This window comes from Bos grunniens, chromosome X (assembly GCF_055505025.1).
Source record: "Bos grunniens cultivar Pamir isolate PY7600 chromosome X, Bosgru_T2T1.0, whole genome shotgun sequence".
In the NCBI taxonomy this organism is placed as follows: Eukaryota; Metazoa; Chordata; class Mammalia; order Artiodactyla; family Bovidae; genus Bos; species Bos grunniens.
Window position 1 is genome coordinate 64,114,554 of NC_141194.1, and position 18,535 is coordinate 64,133,088.

General features: G+C 44.7%; 1 pseudogene; it reads right to left on the reverse strand.

Moving 5' to 3' along the window:
- Nucleotides 1–614: 614 nt before the first annotated feature.
- Nucleotides 615–2,583, reverse strand: LOC147340602 (uncharacterized protein CXorf49 homolog pseudogene; annotated as a pseudogene).
- Between the last annotated feature and the right edge of the window lie 15,952 nt (nucleotides 2,584–18,535).

The window sequence follows — 18,535 nt, forward strand, 5'->3', positions numbered from 1 at the left end:
CCAAAGACAGTCCAACATTCCCAGTGGCTGCTGCTGCCTTTCCAGTCTTGGGGAATGGTCAGTTGGTTCCTGGTCACCTGAGAGGGAAAGGGCACCCAATCCAGCTTCCCAGGCTCCCAGTGAGGTGGAAAGGGCCAACCAGGCTCTAATGCAAGGTGAGGCAGCACCCCCCTCTGCTGGCAACAGGCCTCCTCTGCTCTGCCTGGCAGCCCAAACCTTCTCTATGGGCCTGCCTCCCCTGTTCCCCAAGGGCAGCATTTTCACCACTGTGGTCCCCAAAGACTGTGGTTCTGGGTTCGAGCCTCTCAGAGCGGCAGCCACAGCCAGCACCTGGGAGAGCAATGTGGGTAAACAGCACTTCACAGAAAAGGCTATTAGCCTGCAAGTTTACAGCCAGAGGAGCTGTTGGGGCACTGCCACTGATCACCTCTGCCAAACAAATCCCACACAGAGGATGATGGGGCTCAGAGGATGATGGGGCCAGCCCTGTTGACATCCTGTTTCCCATGGAAGAAGCTGCCTAGGAGCAAGGCTGAGCCCTCAGGAGAGAGAGAGAGAGAGAGAGAGAGAGAGAGAGAGGTTTCTGCCCTCACCCCTGGTCCCCTCCACCCATATCAAAACCCAGGACACTCATCTGAGGGTTCAGGTCCTCTGGGCATGACTTCTCCCAGGTTCAGGGCCAAGGGCTCTGAGTTTCCTGGGTCCTGGGGGTCTCTGATGTGCAGGTCATCACTGCTGGGTTCTCCATGATGTGCCCACGGAGAAGATGGCCATGCCCAGTGAGTGGGCAGCTAAAAGAAAGATTTTTCACCAATCTGGACTAATGATGTGTGTGTGTATATATATGTATGTATGTGTGTACCAGTGCATTTATATGTCTATATCTGTGTATGTGTGAGCAGGTGTGATTTGGGACTGGGCTGAGGCGGGGGAATGGGAAGAGAATTGAAAGGCTGATCTCTTTAGCACTTTCTCCATCAGTCAGCCCCAGGCCAGCAGGCAGAGCTGAGCTGGGGACAACAGTGCAGCACTGAGAAAGCCCGGGCCCCTGAAAGGAGGTTTGGGGAACAGCTAGGAAGTAGGATTCAGGAAAGTGATTCATCTAAACACTGAAGCTCTATGAAGCTTTTAAGGGGTCCCCTTTACACAATTAAGCTACCAGCCCTCCCTTCCTCTCTAGTCCCAGACTCACAGAGACTGGAAACAGGCCGAGGGTGGAGAACCCAGCCCAGCACACCCCAAGTGCTACTTTAACGTTTGCCCCTAGTAAAAGGATCCCAATATGGCATCCTAATGACCCACTGACCAAGGGCACCCAATGACGACCCCTGAGGGATGGACAGAGGGAGCACGGGTGAAGAATTATGTCCTGGGGAGGGTGAGAGGGGGAAGAGTGGGGAGAGAGGAGGGGCCTGGCCTACTCACTTGGCCCTTTGTTACTGGGTCTCTATTTGGGTCGTTGTTTTCTCCCACCACCGCCACCACTGACACGGCCTCCCATGCCCTCTTGGCCACAGCTTTCGCCCCAGTGCCCGTGTGCTTGGACTCTTTGGTTCCCAAAGGGACCAAGGTATGCCTCTTGGACCTCCCAAGCAGCGGAATGCCAGAGACTGGGGGCAAGGTGGCCGGTTCCAGGGAAGTGGCCACGATTCGCTGCTCCCAGGAAGGGAAGGTTCTCCCCAGGGCAGGTTTGGAGACGCCTCAGAGGGATTTCTTCTCCCGGTCTCCCTTCCTCCTAGGAGCGACCCGCGGCAGGCTGTCTGTAGTGGCAGCTGCAGTAGCTGCCGCTACTGGTACTCCCTGGTAGCTGTGCCGGCGGCCATCCTTCCCCCAGAGCTCGCTCTGCATTTTCTTAGGTGGAGAGATGTTCATTTAGCTCTGCATTGCCCTGCCTGTCCTGCCTTTTCACAACCGAAGTGAATCCTCGCAGAGCGGAGGACAGGAACGGCCCTGGCAAGTGAAGGAGATTCTCCCTGCCTCAGACAGTCGAGTGTTTGGGCGTGTTCCTGGGACCCTTGAGGCTGTTGAGCTTGGCCTGGCCTCCTTCTTTGGGATAAATGCTCACCCTCATCAGCTCTCTCTCAATGAACTCATCAGAGGACTTGGAGTCAGACAGCAGCCCAAACGGGCCTTCCGAGGGCGGCCGCTGGTGATCCGCAGCCACGTTCAACGTACTCTTAGTGCCTCTCTTAGGGTTCCCCCAGGCCCGGCCCGCCTCGGCCCCACCGACCTGGAGAGGGCCAGCCACAGCCAGCACCGCTGCCCCACAACTCTAGGGGACCATGCCTCAACCGCTGGGACCCGCCTTGAGGTTGACCCACAAGGAGGTCTCATCAGTGATCGCATAGCTTTCCAGGGACAGGTATCTGCTGAAGCCCAGTACGTCCAGGTCGCTCAGTTGCCGCAGGATGGCCTCCACTGACTCGTCAGCCAGCTGCAGGGCATCCCCTTTGTCGTTGGCCAGGGAGCCAAGCTGGTCTTCGCAGCCCCACAGCACTGCCCTCCCCCCCCCCCCCACCCCGCTTCCAGCACCTCCCGCTCTGAGTTGAATCCCTGAGTTTGGGTACCCATCTCCACTCTCATGGTGTCCTCACCTCGGAGCCCAGTCCAGGTCCCTGCGGGGCTGTGGAGCCGGCCTGAGGGACGCAGGTCCACTCCCTGTCCTCTGGGCCGAAACCCGCTCCCCAAACTGACAGCTCATCATCTGGGGAGCTCGGGTAGCGATATGGGTGGCCCCCGGACCTGGGCTGGAGGTGATTTATCAACCGAGTTGCGGTGGCAGTGGTGGAGGCCGTCACGGAAGGTGAGGCCAGCAGTGTCTGGAGCGAGCGGTCAAGCACCACAAGCACCGCACGCACAAGATTGTGGCCAACGGCGCCAGGCTTTCAGCAAGCCTGGGACGCCGGCGCCATGGCCTCCTTATTGGTCTGGTTCCCACCAACCAGCGCGCGCCTTGTTTGCCTGCCCCCTCAAAGAGTAACCTCCTGTTTGCTGCCAAGCCCAAGGGTCATCAGGGCAGTTGATGAGTTGGCGGGTGAAGGTGATGGTGGTATGAGCACCTCTGTCAAGCCTCTCGTCCCACCTTCTCCTGTCCTGCCTTCCCTTTCTGATTAGAGTTACAGCTCTGAGCCCTGACTCTGTACAAAGTGGGTGGAGCGGGAAGCAGGAGGATCCTGAGGGCCCTAGTCTCCTGGGAGATGAGGATGAAACGTCAGAATGGAGACGCTGAGCACTTAGAACGTGCTGAAACATTTGCCAGCCTCCCTTCCACCACAAGCCTTACGGCCCAATGAGAGAATGGGCAGAGGAATCCCACAGTCAGTGATCAGTGGTCGGCATACTTCTCCATATGTGGCCAGAGGGCAAAGGGATCCTATTTTTGTTCTGCAAGCAATCTGCCTCATCTGCTTCCATCAAACATTCTTGGCAGGCAGATTTGGGGGACAAACTGGGGTTGACCTCACTCCCTCAGCTCTTTCCCCACTCTGAGGCAATTCAAAGAATAGAGAGTCTCAGTGTCCAGTTACACCCACAAAGATGCTCACCACCGCTGATCCTGCAGATGTAAACTAAAACCATGAATCGGGTTTCACACTCTAGGACTGCAAGCTTCCAAGAGCTTAACCATTCTGAGAGTGGGAGAGGTTAGAAGCAAACCCCTGTGACTGTGCACCACTGTCTTGCACAGAGATCTATTTGGGGGGTAATTTGGCAAAATCTATGAAAAGCAACTTATACAGCAGGGACCCTGGGCCTGGCACTCTTCTAAGTGCTGTACATAAATAGTAATGCTTCCTTGTGACACTCCTAGGACTATAGTACCAATGAGTAAAAGCCTCTTACAGGTGAGGAAACAGGTTCTGAGAGGTTCAGCCACTAGCCCAAGGGCATTTGGCCCGTGCAGATCACTGGCAGAATTGAAACCAAGCAATATGACTCCAGAGTCCTTGCTTTGAGCCAAAGGTCTCAAATCTTGAAAAAAAATGATAAAGCGATTTTTCCTCTGTTCCAGGAAGTCTGCTGCCAGGTACATCTTCCGGAGACACCCTGGTACTTGTGGTGTACAAAAACACATGCACAGTGGCATTGGTGATGGGAAAAACTGAGAACACTCCCAATTCTCATCAGTAAGCAAAGGGATCAATGCAACATGGTGTAGCATCCAGTAGATACAAGTGTGGCAGTCCAAAAGAATGGATCAGGCCATTATCATCGATTTCAAAAGCATCCTCCTGACTTCATACTGCAAGTTGCAGGATGATGCTGTTGGATACACGTTTGTAAATTTATTAAAACCCCTGATGAATCCTATCTAATGTTTCATAGTCTTTGGGTGTACGTATGTTTCAGGTTCTGAAGTGTGTTTTTCACCAGCTGGGAAATATATTGGATAGCTCCTAACTGGATCCAGTAGGTGTATGGAACAAAGTTTTGGCCTTGGATCTCCCCGGGTTGGTTAAGAAGGTGTACAGTAGGTTTCTTTTAGGCTCAATGTTGCCTACAGGTACCCTGAAAGCAGCCGCTGTCAGTCTGCCTTCAATGAGGGCATGCTGGATTCAATCAGTTCTCCAATGGTATGATTATTGGCCACAATACTCATTCCTTCAGCTGGGATAGAAGATATTCCATATAGGAGCTTTAATAAAATTCACCCAGGAAGCCTTTAATGATAGTAACCAAGCCATTAGTTTGCTCAATTCAGGAATTGCCGTGGTGAGAAAAGCAGTCCTGCAGAATGCATGGCCCTCAATATTCTAACAGCTTCCCAAGGGGGAGCTTATACTATAATACATAGTGAATGCTGTATTTTTACACCTGATGAGTCTTCTAATGCAACCCCCTTTATGATGTATATGAAAAGTCAAATTTCCACTCTGAATGATCCTCTTCTCAGTTTAAGGGAAATGCTAGGAAAATGGTTTGTTTCAAGAGGGTACTGGTTTAAATCTTTACTAATGATATCCTCCTATTTATTGGCAACTTTGATTATAGTTTGTGTATCTTATAAAGTGATAGTGTCTTGAATTTTGCACCATGTATCACCTGTTCCTAGTAAAATAATGATATCTATAGAACCTGAAACTACTGATCACATCTATAGTTCTCTTTATTTTTTTATTTTTATTTTTTATGACTAATTTCTATAGTTCTCTTTAAAGTGGTGCACGTTTATTATGCACATGCATGTTAAAATTGGGATAGTCCTATTGGACAACTTGGAGTTGACTTTTATTCCTTGCCAGACATTTTACTATTACCACCCTCTAAAAGGAAACAGAGAGCTGGGTCTAGGACCCAACAGGGAGGGACATAGTGGACCCAGGGCAAGTGAAGAACCAATTGAGTGATGAAATACTTGATCACCTAATGCTTTCTATTGAAAGATTAATGATCAAAAGGAGAATTGATGAAATAAAATTAATTAAAGTACACACACACACACACCAGTCAGCCCCACTAAATGTTTGAGAATCATATAATCTATGTACAAGTATGTTTTCTTTTCATTCCAGTCCCAAAGAAAGGCAATGCCAAAGAATGATTAAGCTACTGCACAATTGCACTCATTTCACACATTAGCAAAATGCTCAAAATAATCAAAGCAAGGCTTCATGTTCATGTTCAGTCACTCAGTCGTGTCCAGCTCTTTGCGACCCCATGAATTGCAGCATACCAGGCCTCCCTGTCCATCACCATCCCAGAGTTCACTCAGACTCACGTCCATCGAGTCAGTGATGCCATCCAGCCATCTCATCCTCTGTCGTCCCCTTCTCCTCCTGCCCCCAATCCCTCCCAGCATCAGAGTCTTTTCCAATGAGTCAACTCTTCACATGAGGTGGCCAAAGTATTGGAGTTTCAGCTTTAGCATCATTCCTTCCAAAGAAATTCCAGGGCTGATCTCCTTCAGAATGGACTGGTTGGATCTTCTTGTAGTCCAAGGGACTCTCAAGAGTCTTCTCCAATACCACAGTTCAAAGCATCAGTTCTTCGGCGCTCAGCCTTCTTCACGATCCAACTCTCACATCCATACGTGACCACAGGAAAAACCATAGCCTTGACTAGACGGACCTTAGTTGGCAAAGTAATGTCTCTCCTTTTGAATATGCTATCTAGGTTGGTCATAACTTTCTTTCCAAGGAGTAAGTGTCTTTTAATTCCATGGCTGCAGTCACCATCTGCAGTGATTTTGGAGCCCAAAAAGATAAAGTCTGACACTGTTTCCACTGTTTCCCCATCTATTTCCCATGAAGTGATGGGACCGGATGCCGTGATCTTAGTTTTCTGAATGTTGAGCGAGCCTCCAATGGTACACAAATGAGAACTTCCAGGTGTTCAAGTTGAATTTAGAAAAGGCAGAGGAACCAGAAATCAAATTGCCAACGTTCATTGGATCATAGAAAAAGCAAGAGAATTCCAGAAAAGCACCTACTTCTGTTTAATTGGAAAATTCTCAAAGAGATGGTAATACCTTACCACCTTACCTGCCTCCTGAGAAATGTGAATTTAGATGAAGAAACAACAGTTAGAACTGGACATGGAACAATGGACTGTTATCAAATTGGGAAAGGAGTACATCAAGGCTGTATATTGTCACCCTGCTTATTTAATTTAAATGTAGAGTACATTATGTGAAATGCCAGGCTGGATTAAGCACAACCTGGAATAAATATTGCCAGGATATTTATTAATAACCTCAGATATGCAGATGATACCACACTTATGTCAGAAAGTGAAGAGTAACTAAAGAGCCTCCTGATGAAGGGGAAAGAGGAGAGTGAAAAAGCTGGGTTAAAACTCAACATTAAAAAGCTAAGATCATGGCATCCAGCCCCATCACTTCATGTCAAAAATAGATGGGGAAACAATGGAAACAGTGACAGACTTTATTTTCTTGGGCTCCAAAAATCACTGCAGATGGTGACTGCAACCATGAAATTAAAAGACACTTGCTCCTTGAAGAAAAGCTATGAGACACCTAGACAGCACATTAAAAAGTGGAGACACTACTTTGCCAACAAAGGTCCATCTAGTCAAAGCTATGGTTTTTTCAATAGTCACGTATGGATGTGAGAGTTGGACCATAAAGAAGGCTGATCGCCGAAGAATTGATGCTTTTGAACTGTGGTGAAGCCTCTTGAGGTTCCCTTGGACTGCAAGGAGATCCAGCCAGTCAATCCTAAAGAAAATCAGTCCTGAATATTCATTGGAAGCTGAAGCTGAAGCTCCAATACTTGGTCACCTATTGTGAAGAGCCGACTCATTAGAAAAGACCCTGACGCTGGGAAAGATTGAATGTGGGAGGAGAAGGGAATGACAGGGGATGAGGTTGTTGGATTGCATCACCGACTCGATGGACATGAGTTTGACCAAGCTCTGGGAGTTGGTGAAGGAAAAGAAAGCCTGGGATGCTGCAGTCCATGGGGTTGCAAAGAGTCAGACACGACTGAGTGACTGAACAACAACATGCAAGCAAACAAAAGTCCAGGGCCAGATGTCTTCACAGGCAAATTCTATCAGGCATTAAGGGAAGAGTCAATACCTATTCTTATGAATCTATTCCAAACTCATTCCATCAGGCCACTGTCACCCTGATACCGAAAGCAAACAAAGATACCACCAAAAGAGAAAATTATAGGTCGCTATCACTGATGAACATAGGCACAAAATCCTCAACAAAACAGTAGCAAACTTAGTCTGACAATACATTAAAAGGACCATACAATATTATCAAGTGGGATTTATCATATGATACAAGAATTTTTCAATATTCACAAATCCATAGGTCTCTATAGGCAGAAAAAGCTTTTGAGAAAAATCCAATAACCTTTTATGATTTAAATAAAAAGTTTACATTTCCTGAGGAAGGAGGCAAGTGGGCTTGAGTCTAGATATTTAAATCAGATTCCTGCTTGCACTTCAAAATAGAAATAACAACAGAAACAGGGTAGTCAGGCTTTGTCTCCTGAGGACACTTTAAGATGATAGCTATGGCAGAGACAGAGAGGGGCTACACCCTGTTTGAGTAAAAGATCAAGAGATCACATATTTCCCATCCTCAGGGCAGGAGAGACATGGCACATGTGCAGAATGTGCTCCTTGGGGGTCAAAAAGAAAAGGGCACCACCTCATAGTATGTGATGCCATCTACCCCATAGATGTCTGGGCTGGCTTCCATCTTGGAATAGAGTAGTGCATGCATGTTGGGAGGGTCCTAGGGCAAGTCAGATGTGGGAAAAGAAACCAGATAACTGGCCAAACATAAACTAAGACCCAGAATGACTGCCCTATATAAATGACTTAATTGACTCTTTACAGCACTCCTCCTCATTACAACGGATGCCCACACTGTTTCTCTCTAAGGGTGTATCTTTGTCTTCAGTTCAGTGCAGTCGCTCAGTTATGTCCCACTCTTTGCCACCCCATGGACTGCAGCATGCCAGGCTTCCCTGTCCATCACCAACTCCTGGAGCTTGGTCAAACTCATGTCCATCGAGTCGGTGATACCATCCCACTACCTCATGCTCTGTCATCCCCTTCTCCTCCTGCCTTCAATCTTTCCCAGCATCAGGGTCTTTTCCAATGAGTCACTTCTTCACATCAGGTGACCAAAGTACTGGAGCTTCAGCTTCAGCATCAGTCTTTCCAATGAATATTCAGGACTGATTTCCTTTAGGATGGACTGGTTTGATCTCCCTCCAGTCCAAGGACTCTCAAAAGTCTTCTCCAACACCACAGTGCAAAAGCATCAATTCTTGGGTGCTCAGCTTTCTTTATGGTCCAACCCTCACATCCATACATGACCACTGGAAAAACCATAGCTTTGACCAGATGGACCTTTATTGGCAAAGTAAGGTCTCTGCTTTTTAATACGCTGTCTGGGTTGGTCATAGTCTTTCTTCCGAGGAGCAAGTGTCTTTTAATTTTATGGCTGCAGGCACCATCTGCAGTGATTTTGGAGCCCAAGAAAATAGTCTGTCATGGTCCATTGTTTCCCCATCTTTTGCCATGAAGTGATGGGACTGGATACCATGGTCTTAGTTTTTTGAATGTTGAGTTTTGAGCTAGATTTTTCACTCTATTCTTTCACTTCCATCAAGAGGCTCTTTAGTTCCTCTTTGGTGTCATCTGTGTATCTAAGGTTATTGATATTTCTTCCAGCAATCTTGATTCCAGCTTGTGCTTCATCCAGCCCAGCATTTTGCATAATGTACTCTGCATATAAGTTAAATAAACAAGATGACAATATACAGCCTTGATGTACTCCTTTCCCAGTTTGAAACTAGTCCATTGTTCCATGTCAGTTGCTTCTTGCTGCATACAGATTTCTTAGGAGGCAGGTCAGGTGATCTGGTATTCCCATCTCTTGAAGAATTTTCCAGTTTGTCATGATCCACACAGTCAAAGGCTCTGGCATAGTCAATAAAGCAAAAGTAGATGTTTTTCTGGAACTCTCTTGCTTTTCTTATGATCCAATGGATGTTGGCAACTTGCTCTCAGGCTCCTTTGCCTTTTCTAAATTCAGCTTGAACGTCTGGAAGTTCTTGGTTCATGCACTGTTGAAGCCTTGCTTGGAGAATTTTGAGCATTAATTTGCTATCGTGTGAGATGAATGCAATTGTGCAGTAGTTTGAACATTCTTTGGCATTGTCTTTCTTTGAGATTGGGATAAAAACTGACCTTTTTCCAGTCCTGTGGCCACAGCTGAGTTTTTAAAAATTGCTGGCATATTGAGTGCAGCACTTTCACAGCATCATCTTTTAGGATTTCAAATAGCTCAACTGGAATTCCATAACCTCCAGTAGCTTTGTTCATAGTCATGCTTCCTAAGGCCCACTTGCCTTCACACTCCAGGATGTCTGGCTCTAGGTGAATGATCACACCATCATGGTTTTCCAGGTCATTAAGATCTTTTTTGTATAGATCTTCTGTGTATTCTTGCCACTTCTTCTTAATATCTTCTGCTTCTTTTAGGTCCATACCATTTCTGTCCTTTATTATGCCCATCTTTGCATGAAATGTTGCCTTGGTATCTCTAATTTTCTTGAAAAGATCTCTAGGCTTTACTATTCCATTGTTTTCCTCTATTTCTTTGCATTGATCACTTAGGAAGGCTTTCTTATCTCTCCTTGCTATTCTTTGGAACTCTGCATTCAGATGGGTATAGCTTTCCTTTTCTCTTTTGCTTTGCTCTGTCTTAACGAAACAATCTGTTTCTCTGTGTGCTCTTCCACTTGTGCTGTATCACTAATAATAAACTTTGTACCTGTTTTTACAGTGGAAACAGTGACAAAATTTATTTTCTTGGGTTCCAAAATCACTGCAGATGGTGACTGCAGCCATGAAATTAAAAGACGCTTACTCCTTGGAAGGAAAGTTATGACCAACCTAGATAGCATATTCAAAAGCAGAGACATAACTTTGCCAACAAAGGTCCATCTAGTCAAGGCTATGGTTTTTCCAGTGGTCATGTATGGATGTGAGAGTTGGACTGTGAAGAAGGCTGAGCACCGAAGAGTTGATGCTTTTGAACTGCAGTGTTGGAGAAGACTCTTGAGAGTCCCTTGGACTACAAGGAGATCCAACCAGTCCATTCTGAAGGAGATCAGCCCTGGGATTTCTTTGGAAGGAATGATGCCAAAGCTGAAACTCCAGTACTTTGGCCACTTCATGTGAAGAGTTGACTCATTGGAAAAGACTCTGATGCTGGGAGGGATTGGGGGCAGGAGGAGAAGGGGACGACAGAGGATGAGATGGCTGGATGGCATCACTGACTCGATGGATGTGAGTCTGTGTGAACTCCGGGAGTTGGTGATGGACAGGGAGGCCTGGCATGCTGCTATTCATGGGGTTGCAGAGAGTCGGACAGGACTGAGCGACTGATCTGATCTGATCTGATCTGAGTAAAAGCTATGGTTTTTCCAGTGGTCATGTATGGATGTGAGAGTTGGACTATAAAGAAAGCTGAGTGCCGAAGAATTGATGCTTTTGAACTGTGGTGTTGGAGAAGACTCTTGAGAGTCCCTTGGACTGGAGAGAGATCAAACCAGTCCATCCTAAAGAAAACCAGCCCTGAGTATTCATTGGAAGGACTGATGCTGAAACCGAAGCTCCAATACTTTGGCCACCTGATGTGAAGAACGGACTCATTGGAAAAGACCTTGATGGTGGGAAAAATTGAAGGCAGGAGGAGAAGGGGATGACAGAGCATGAGATGGTTGGATGGTATCACTGACTCGATGGACATGAGTTTGAGCAAGCTCTGGGAGTTGGTGATGGAAGAAGTTGGGAAGCCTGGTGTGCTACAGTCCATGGTGTCACAAAGTGTCGGACACAACTGAGTGACTTAACTGACTGAACTGACTTAAAGTTTTTACTTCCTTGAGAAATGCAGTTTTCAATGGTGAAAGAGCTAGGGAAAACTTGCTTCTAGCCTCTAGCCGTTTTCAGTCTAGTGGGTAGGATTCCTGGTTTTCATCCAGGCTGTTGCTAAGTCACTTCAGTCGTGTCCGACTCTGTGTGACCCCATAGATGGCAGCCCACCAGTCTCTCCCGTCCCTGGGATTCTCCAGGCAAGAACACTGGAGAGGGTTGCCATTTCCTTCTCCAATGCATGAAAGTGAAAAGTGAAAGTGAGGTCACTCAGTTGTGTTCAACCCTCAGTGACCCCATGGACTGCAGCCTTCCAGGCTCCTCTGTCCATGGGATTTTCCAGGCAAGAGTATTGGAGTGGGGTGCCATTGCCTTCTCCATTCATCCAGGCTACCCATGTTCAATTCCTGGGCAGGAAACTAAGATCTCATTCAAGCCACTGCTCACTGCTGCCTCTCCACTTGGATTGGAAGAATCAAAACTGTCAAAACGAATACACTACCCAATGCAATCTACTGATCCAAAGCAATCCTTATCAAATTACCAATGGTACCTTTCACAGAACTAGAAAAAAACTCAAAATTTGTATGGAGACACAAAGACCATGAATAGCCAAAGAAATCTTGAGAGAGAAAAATGGAGCTGGAGGAATCAGGCTCCAGGGCTTCAGAATATACTACAAAGGTGCAGTCACCGAAACAGTGTGGCACTGGCACAAACACAGAGATATTGATCAATGAAACAGGATAGAAAGCCCAGAAATAAACCCATGCACCTATGGTCAATCTCTGACAAAGGAGGAAAGAATAGACAAATGAGAAAAGACAGTCTCTGCAATAAGTGGTGCTGGGAAAGCAGTATGGTTACATGTAAAAAAATGAAATTAAAACATTTCCTAATATCATACAAAGAAATAAACTCAAAATGGATTAAAGACCTAAATGTAACACCAGAAACTATAAAATTGTTAGAGGAAAACATAGGCAGAACACTCTTTGACATAAATCGCAGCAATATGTTTTTTCATTCATCTCCTAGAGTAATGAAAATAAAAACAAAAATAAACAAATAGGACCTAATTAAAATTAAAAGCTTTTGCACATCAAAGGAAACTATAAACAAGATGAAAGACATCACTCAGAATTGGAGAAAATATTTGCAAATATTTTTTGCAAATATTTTTGCAAACGAAGCAACCAACAAGGGATTACTTTCCAAAATATGCAAACAGGTCATGCAACTCTCTCTCTCTCTCTCTGTCTCTCTGTCCCTCTGTCTCACTCTCTCTCTATACACACACACACACACACACACACCTGGTTGTCATACATTTTACATCTATGCACATTATAAACTCTAAATACATTATCATTGTTCTGTTCTAAATGGTCAATTTTAAATATTTTTAATGAATAAAAATATCTTCTGTATTTGGCCACATACAAAGTAAAATAATTAAATAAGTAAAATAAAAACTAGTCAATTTGCCTAAGTTTTCAAACTGATTAGAATAAAATGGCTCATAGTGTCCTCTTTCCTCTCAAATTCTGTTTTTGGAAATATTAATATTTCTCCTACATACAGTAATTGCAAGAAAATAACACAGAACACCCAAACATCCATCACCTTGGCTGACCCATTATTAAAATTTTGTCAAATTTCCCATATTCTGTTTCTGTCTCTGTTTTGTTGAATCATTAGAGTTACTTTAAGACATTGCAGTGTTTCTTCTCTCAATATTTCAGTATGTATCTCTTCAGAGAAAGATTAGTCTGCCTCAAATCTTAATTCAATTATCATATTCAGGAAATTTAACTTTGACACAATATAATTAACTTACTATATGATCTTCATTCAAAATGTCTGATTGTCCCAAAATTGTTTTTGTACCTGAACTCTAAAATAAACCTTGCTTCCAAATAAAGGTTATGTAGTGCATTTGGTTGTCAGTGTCTTTAGTGTCCTTTATTTATTTTTTCTTTTTTTTTTTAAAAAAATTCTATTTTGGCCATGCCACATAGCATATGGGATCTTAGTTCCCCCACCAGGGATTGAACCTTCACCCCCTGCATTGGCAGCTCTGAATCTTAACCACTGGACTGCCAGGGAAGCCCCTTTATTGTCCTTTAAACTATAACATTTTCCTAGATTTTTCGGGGGGGGGGGTCTTGCCTGATATTGAAAATTTTAAAGATCCAGTCCAGGTGGTTTTCAGAAAGCTTCTCCAGTGGAATTTGTCTGATTGCTGCTTCCTGATTCCATTCAAATTAAACGTTTCGGCAGGAATATTGCATAGGTGATGTCCTGTCTTTCTGAATTTATGGCATCAGGATATTCTTATGATTCTTCCAATTCTATTCAGATATATTTGACATACAGCACTGTATAAATTTAAAGTGTACAGCATAATGATTTGACATACATACATCATGAAATGATTATCACAATAAGTTTAGTAAACATGCATCTTCTCATATAGACAGAAAATTAAAGATAAAGAAAAAATTTTTCTTGCGATGAGAACACTCGGAATTTATTCTCTTAACAACTTTCATATATAACATACAGCAATGTTAATTGTATTTATCTTGTTGTACATTACATCCCTTGTACTTATTTATCTAATAACTGGAAGTGTTTCCCTTCTGCCCACCTTTGTCCCTTCCCCCACACCTACCCTTTGGTAAGTGCAAATCTGAAATCTCTTCCTGTGAATCTTTGTTTGTTTGCTTGCTTGTTTGTTTTTGAAGTGTAATTGACCTACAACACTATATTAGCTCCTGGTACACAACATAGTGATTTATTATTTCTGTACATTTCAAAATGGTCAGCACTATGATTCCAGTTATAATGTGCCACCATACAGGATAGTACACAGCTATTGGCTATATTCCCTACACTGTGTGTAACTCTTTCTGTATCTGATTATTTTAAGTTGCTCACCTCTTAAGTTTAAACACATTTTAGCGCCCCCACATTTTTACTCCTCTCCTCATGTTTACTGTTTCTGACATCATATTTTCCCACTTTTTTTCTGTATATTCCTTAACTAAGGGGTTTCCCTGGTGGCTCAGCACTGGAGACATGAGTTCGATCCCCGGTTCGGGAAGATTCCCTGGAGAAGGAAATGGCAACCCACTCCACTATTCTTGCCTGGAGAATCCCATGGACAAAGGAGCCTGGCAGGTTACAGTCCATGGGATCTCGAAGAGTCGGATGTGACTTAGCAAATAAACAACAACAACAACCATTAACTATGTATTGCGGATATAGATAATTTTACTACTTTTGTCTTTTAACCTTCCCACTAGCTTTGTAAGTCATTGATACAGCTTTGTAAACTGTATATTTGCCTTTATCAGTGAACTTTTTCCTTTCATCATTTTCATATTTCTAATTGTCTTTTTCTTTTTGCTTGGAGAAGTCCCCCTAACATTTCCTGTAAAGCTGGTTTGATGATGCTGAACTGTTAGCTTTTGCCTGTCTGTAAAACTTTTAATCTTCAAATCTGGATGACAGATTTGAAGAAATGACAGATTACCAGTAGTGTCTTCTTGGTTGTAGGTTTTCCTCTTTATTATTGTAAATATATCATGCCACTCCCTTCTCCCATGCAGTTTCTGCCCAAAAGTCCCTTGTTTGTAACTTGTTGCTTTTCCCTTGCTGCTTTTAATATCCACTCTTTAGCTTTAATTTTTGCCATTCTAATTACAGTGTGTCTTGTTGTGGTCTTTTTGTTTGGAACTCTGTGTTCCAGTACCTGGATGCCCATTTCTTTTCCCAGGTTAGCAAAGTGTTCAGCTAGTATGTCTTCACATATGCTCTCTGCCCCTTTCTCTCTTTCTTCTCCTGCTGGGACCCCCAGAATTCAAATGTTTCTATGCTTGATGTGGTCCCAGAGGTCTCTGAAACTCATTTTTGTTTATTCTTTCTTTTTTCTGTTCAGCTTCAGTGATTTCCACTATTCTGTCTTCCAGCTTATTGAGTCGTTCCTCTGTATCATCTCACCTACCATTGAAGTGTATTTTTCATTTCACTTATTGTACTCTTCAGCTCTGTTTGGTTCTCCTATAGATTTTTAATTTTTGGTTCTTTTTTAAACTTTTTTATTGATTATTTTTAATTGGAGGATAACTGCTTTAAAATATTATGTTCGTTTCTGACATACATCAACAGGAATCAGCCATAGGTATATATATGATCCTTTCCTCTGTTTTTTTTGTACCCTTCTCTTGAACCTCCTTTTCAGCTCCCACCCCATCCCACCCATCTAGGTTGTCACAAAGCACCAAGTTTGAGCTCTCTGTGTCAGACAACAAATTCCCACTGGCTATCTGTTTTATATAAGGTAATGTATGTGTTTCAATGCTACTCTCTCCATTCGTTCCACCCACTCCTTCCCCCACTGTGTCCACAAATCTGTTCTCTGTGTCTGTGTCTCCATTTCATCCCTGCAAATAGGTTCATCAGTACCATCTTTCTAGATTCCATGTGTATGCATTAATATCCGATACTTGTTTTTATCTTTCTGACTTACTTCATTCTGTATAATAGGCTCTAGGCTCATCCACCTCAATAGAACTGACTCAAATGCATTCCTTTTTCTGGCTGAGTAACATTCAATTGTATATATGTACCACAACTTCTTTATCCATTCATGCGTTTTTTTTCCATTATGGTTTCCTTATGGTATATGCCCAGTAGTGGGATTGCTGTGTCTTATGGTAGTTTTATTCCTAGTTTGTTTGTTTTAAGGACTCTCCATACTGTTTTCCATACTGGCTGTATCAATGTACATTTCCACCAATAGGGCAAGAGAGTTCCCTTTTCTCCACATCCCCTCTAGCATTTATTGTTTATAACTTTTTGATGATGACCATTCTGACAGGTGTGAGGTGATATCTCATTACAGTTCTGATTTACATGTCTCTAATAATGAGTGATGTTGAGCATCTTTCATCTGTTTATTAGCCGTCTGTGTCTTCTTTGCATAAATGTCTGTTTAGATATTTTGCCCAGTCTTTGACTGGGTTTTCTGTTTTTCTGGTATTGAGCTTCATGAACTGCTTGTATATTTTGAAGATTACTTCTTTGTCAGTTGTTTAATTTGCCGTTATTTTCTCCCATTCTGAGGGCTGTATTTTCATCTTGTTTATCATTTCCATTACTGTGCTAAAGCTTTTAAGTTTAGGTAGATCCCACTGTTTATTTTTATTTCCATTACTCTAGGTGGTGTGTCAGAGAATCTTGCTGTTCTGCCTGTTTTCCTCTAAGAATCTTAGAATTTCTTGTCTTAGATTTTCAATTCTCTGTTAAAAACTTGTAACTTCTTTCCCTGTTCATCCAATCTTGCCCTGAATTTTTTGATCTGGTTTATGATCCCTACCCTGAATGCTTTCTCAGGTAGAGTGCCTACCTCTACTTCACTTAGTGCTTCTTTTGGGGTTCTAACTTGCTCCTTTGTTTTGAACATATTCCTCTGTCTCCTCATTTTGTCTGATTTGCATTTTAATCTTATGCGTTTAGTAGGTTGATTACATCTACCAATCTTGGAAGAATGGCCTTTTCTAGGAGACATCCCATGCATCTCTGCAGTACACTCCCCTCTGGTCATCAGAGCTATATGCTCTAGGGTTGCCCCATACGTAAGGCATGGTCTCATAGGGCTAGTTAGCCTCCGGTCTGACTGCTTGCCAGGCCCTGCTTTGTGTGGAGTCTGCCAGTCACTTATGAGTGGGGTGGGGTCATGGTACTACTGGCTCTGTGTCCCTGATGGTTTTTTGAGCCTGTTTCTCTTGTGAATAGGTGCAAGATTGGGAATCCCAGATCAAGTGTAGGCCTATTGTTTTGTAGGGCTAGTTCCTGCAATGCCGGGTATGGGGTCTTAGGTATCCCAAACCTTTTCTTATTCTGCTGGTGAGTGTGGCTGTTTCTGGGGGCAGCTGGCTGACATGCCAAGGTATCTTGAGGCTGGTTTGTCCTGCCATTGACTGAGTTTGGGGCCCAGGGTGTCCTGGGGTAGTGCCAGCTCACTGGTGGGTGGAACTCTGTTTCTGTTCCTGGGTCTCTAGCTGCAGGGCCCTGGGGGTCCCAGAGCTGGTTTCAGTCCACTGTTGGGTGAGGCCAGTTCCTGATATGGCTGGCTGTGGGGTCCTAGATGTCCCAAAGGGGGCTTCCACACACTGCAGTGTGGGGCCAGATTCCAGAGCTGCTGGCTGAGAGCTCCAAAGTGTCCCAGACCTGGTGTCTACTTGCTGGTACACTGTGCTGGGACTCAGTGGCTCTTGGGGCTGGTGTGGGCCTGCTGGTGGGTGACCTATTTCCTGGTATGGCAGGCTGCAGGGCTGGAGTTACTCCGGTTGCTGTTGTCTGCCTGCTGGTGTGTGGAGCTGGTTCTTGGGTTCTCTGGCTTCAGGGCCCTGGAGGAGTCCAGGAGTTGGTGCTTTGGGCCATGGGTGGCTGGGGCTGGGTCCAGGGCATACTAGGGCTGGTGCCTACCCACTGATGGGTAAAACTGGTCCTGGGGCTAGCGATGACCTGCTGTGGGCAGGAACTAGGTCCCAGGCTCTGACTGCAGGACCCTGGAGTCCTGGGCTTAGTGTCTTCTCATTGGTGTATAGGGCCAGTGTGGTGTGTCGGGGCCTCTGATTGACAGGTCCAGCTCCAGGGAGTCTTAAGGCAGCAGGCTTGCTTGTGGGTGGGGCTGTGTCTCTGCCTGGCTAGTAGCTTGTCCTGTCCTAGTATTACTGCCTACAGGCTGATGGGCAGGTCTGGGCACTGGTGCTGGTGAGCTGCATGGAGGATTCCAAAATGGCACTTGCCAGCACTGGTGTCCACGTGGTCGATGGAGCTCCGCAAAGTGGCTGTGTCCCCAGGGTGAGTCCAGCTGCCCCTTGCCTCTCTGGGAGGCTCTCCAAGATCAGGTGCTTTCAAATTATTGCTTCAGCCCAGGGTCCTGGAGCATGTGAGATTTTGTATGCCCCCTTTAAGAGTGGAGTCTGTTTCCCACAGCCCTCTGGCTCTCCCAAAATTAAGCCCTGCCGGCTTCAAATCCAAAAGTTCTGGGAGGTCCTCTTCATGTGAATAAATACAATTTCATCAGCAAAAATATACAAACTACCACTACAGAGAATAGGCATGAATCTTATAAATTTAACATTGATTA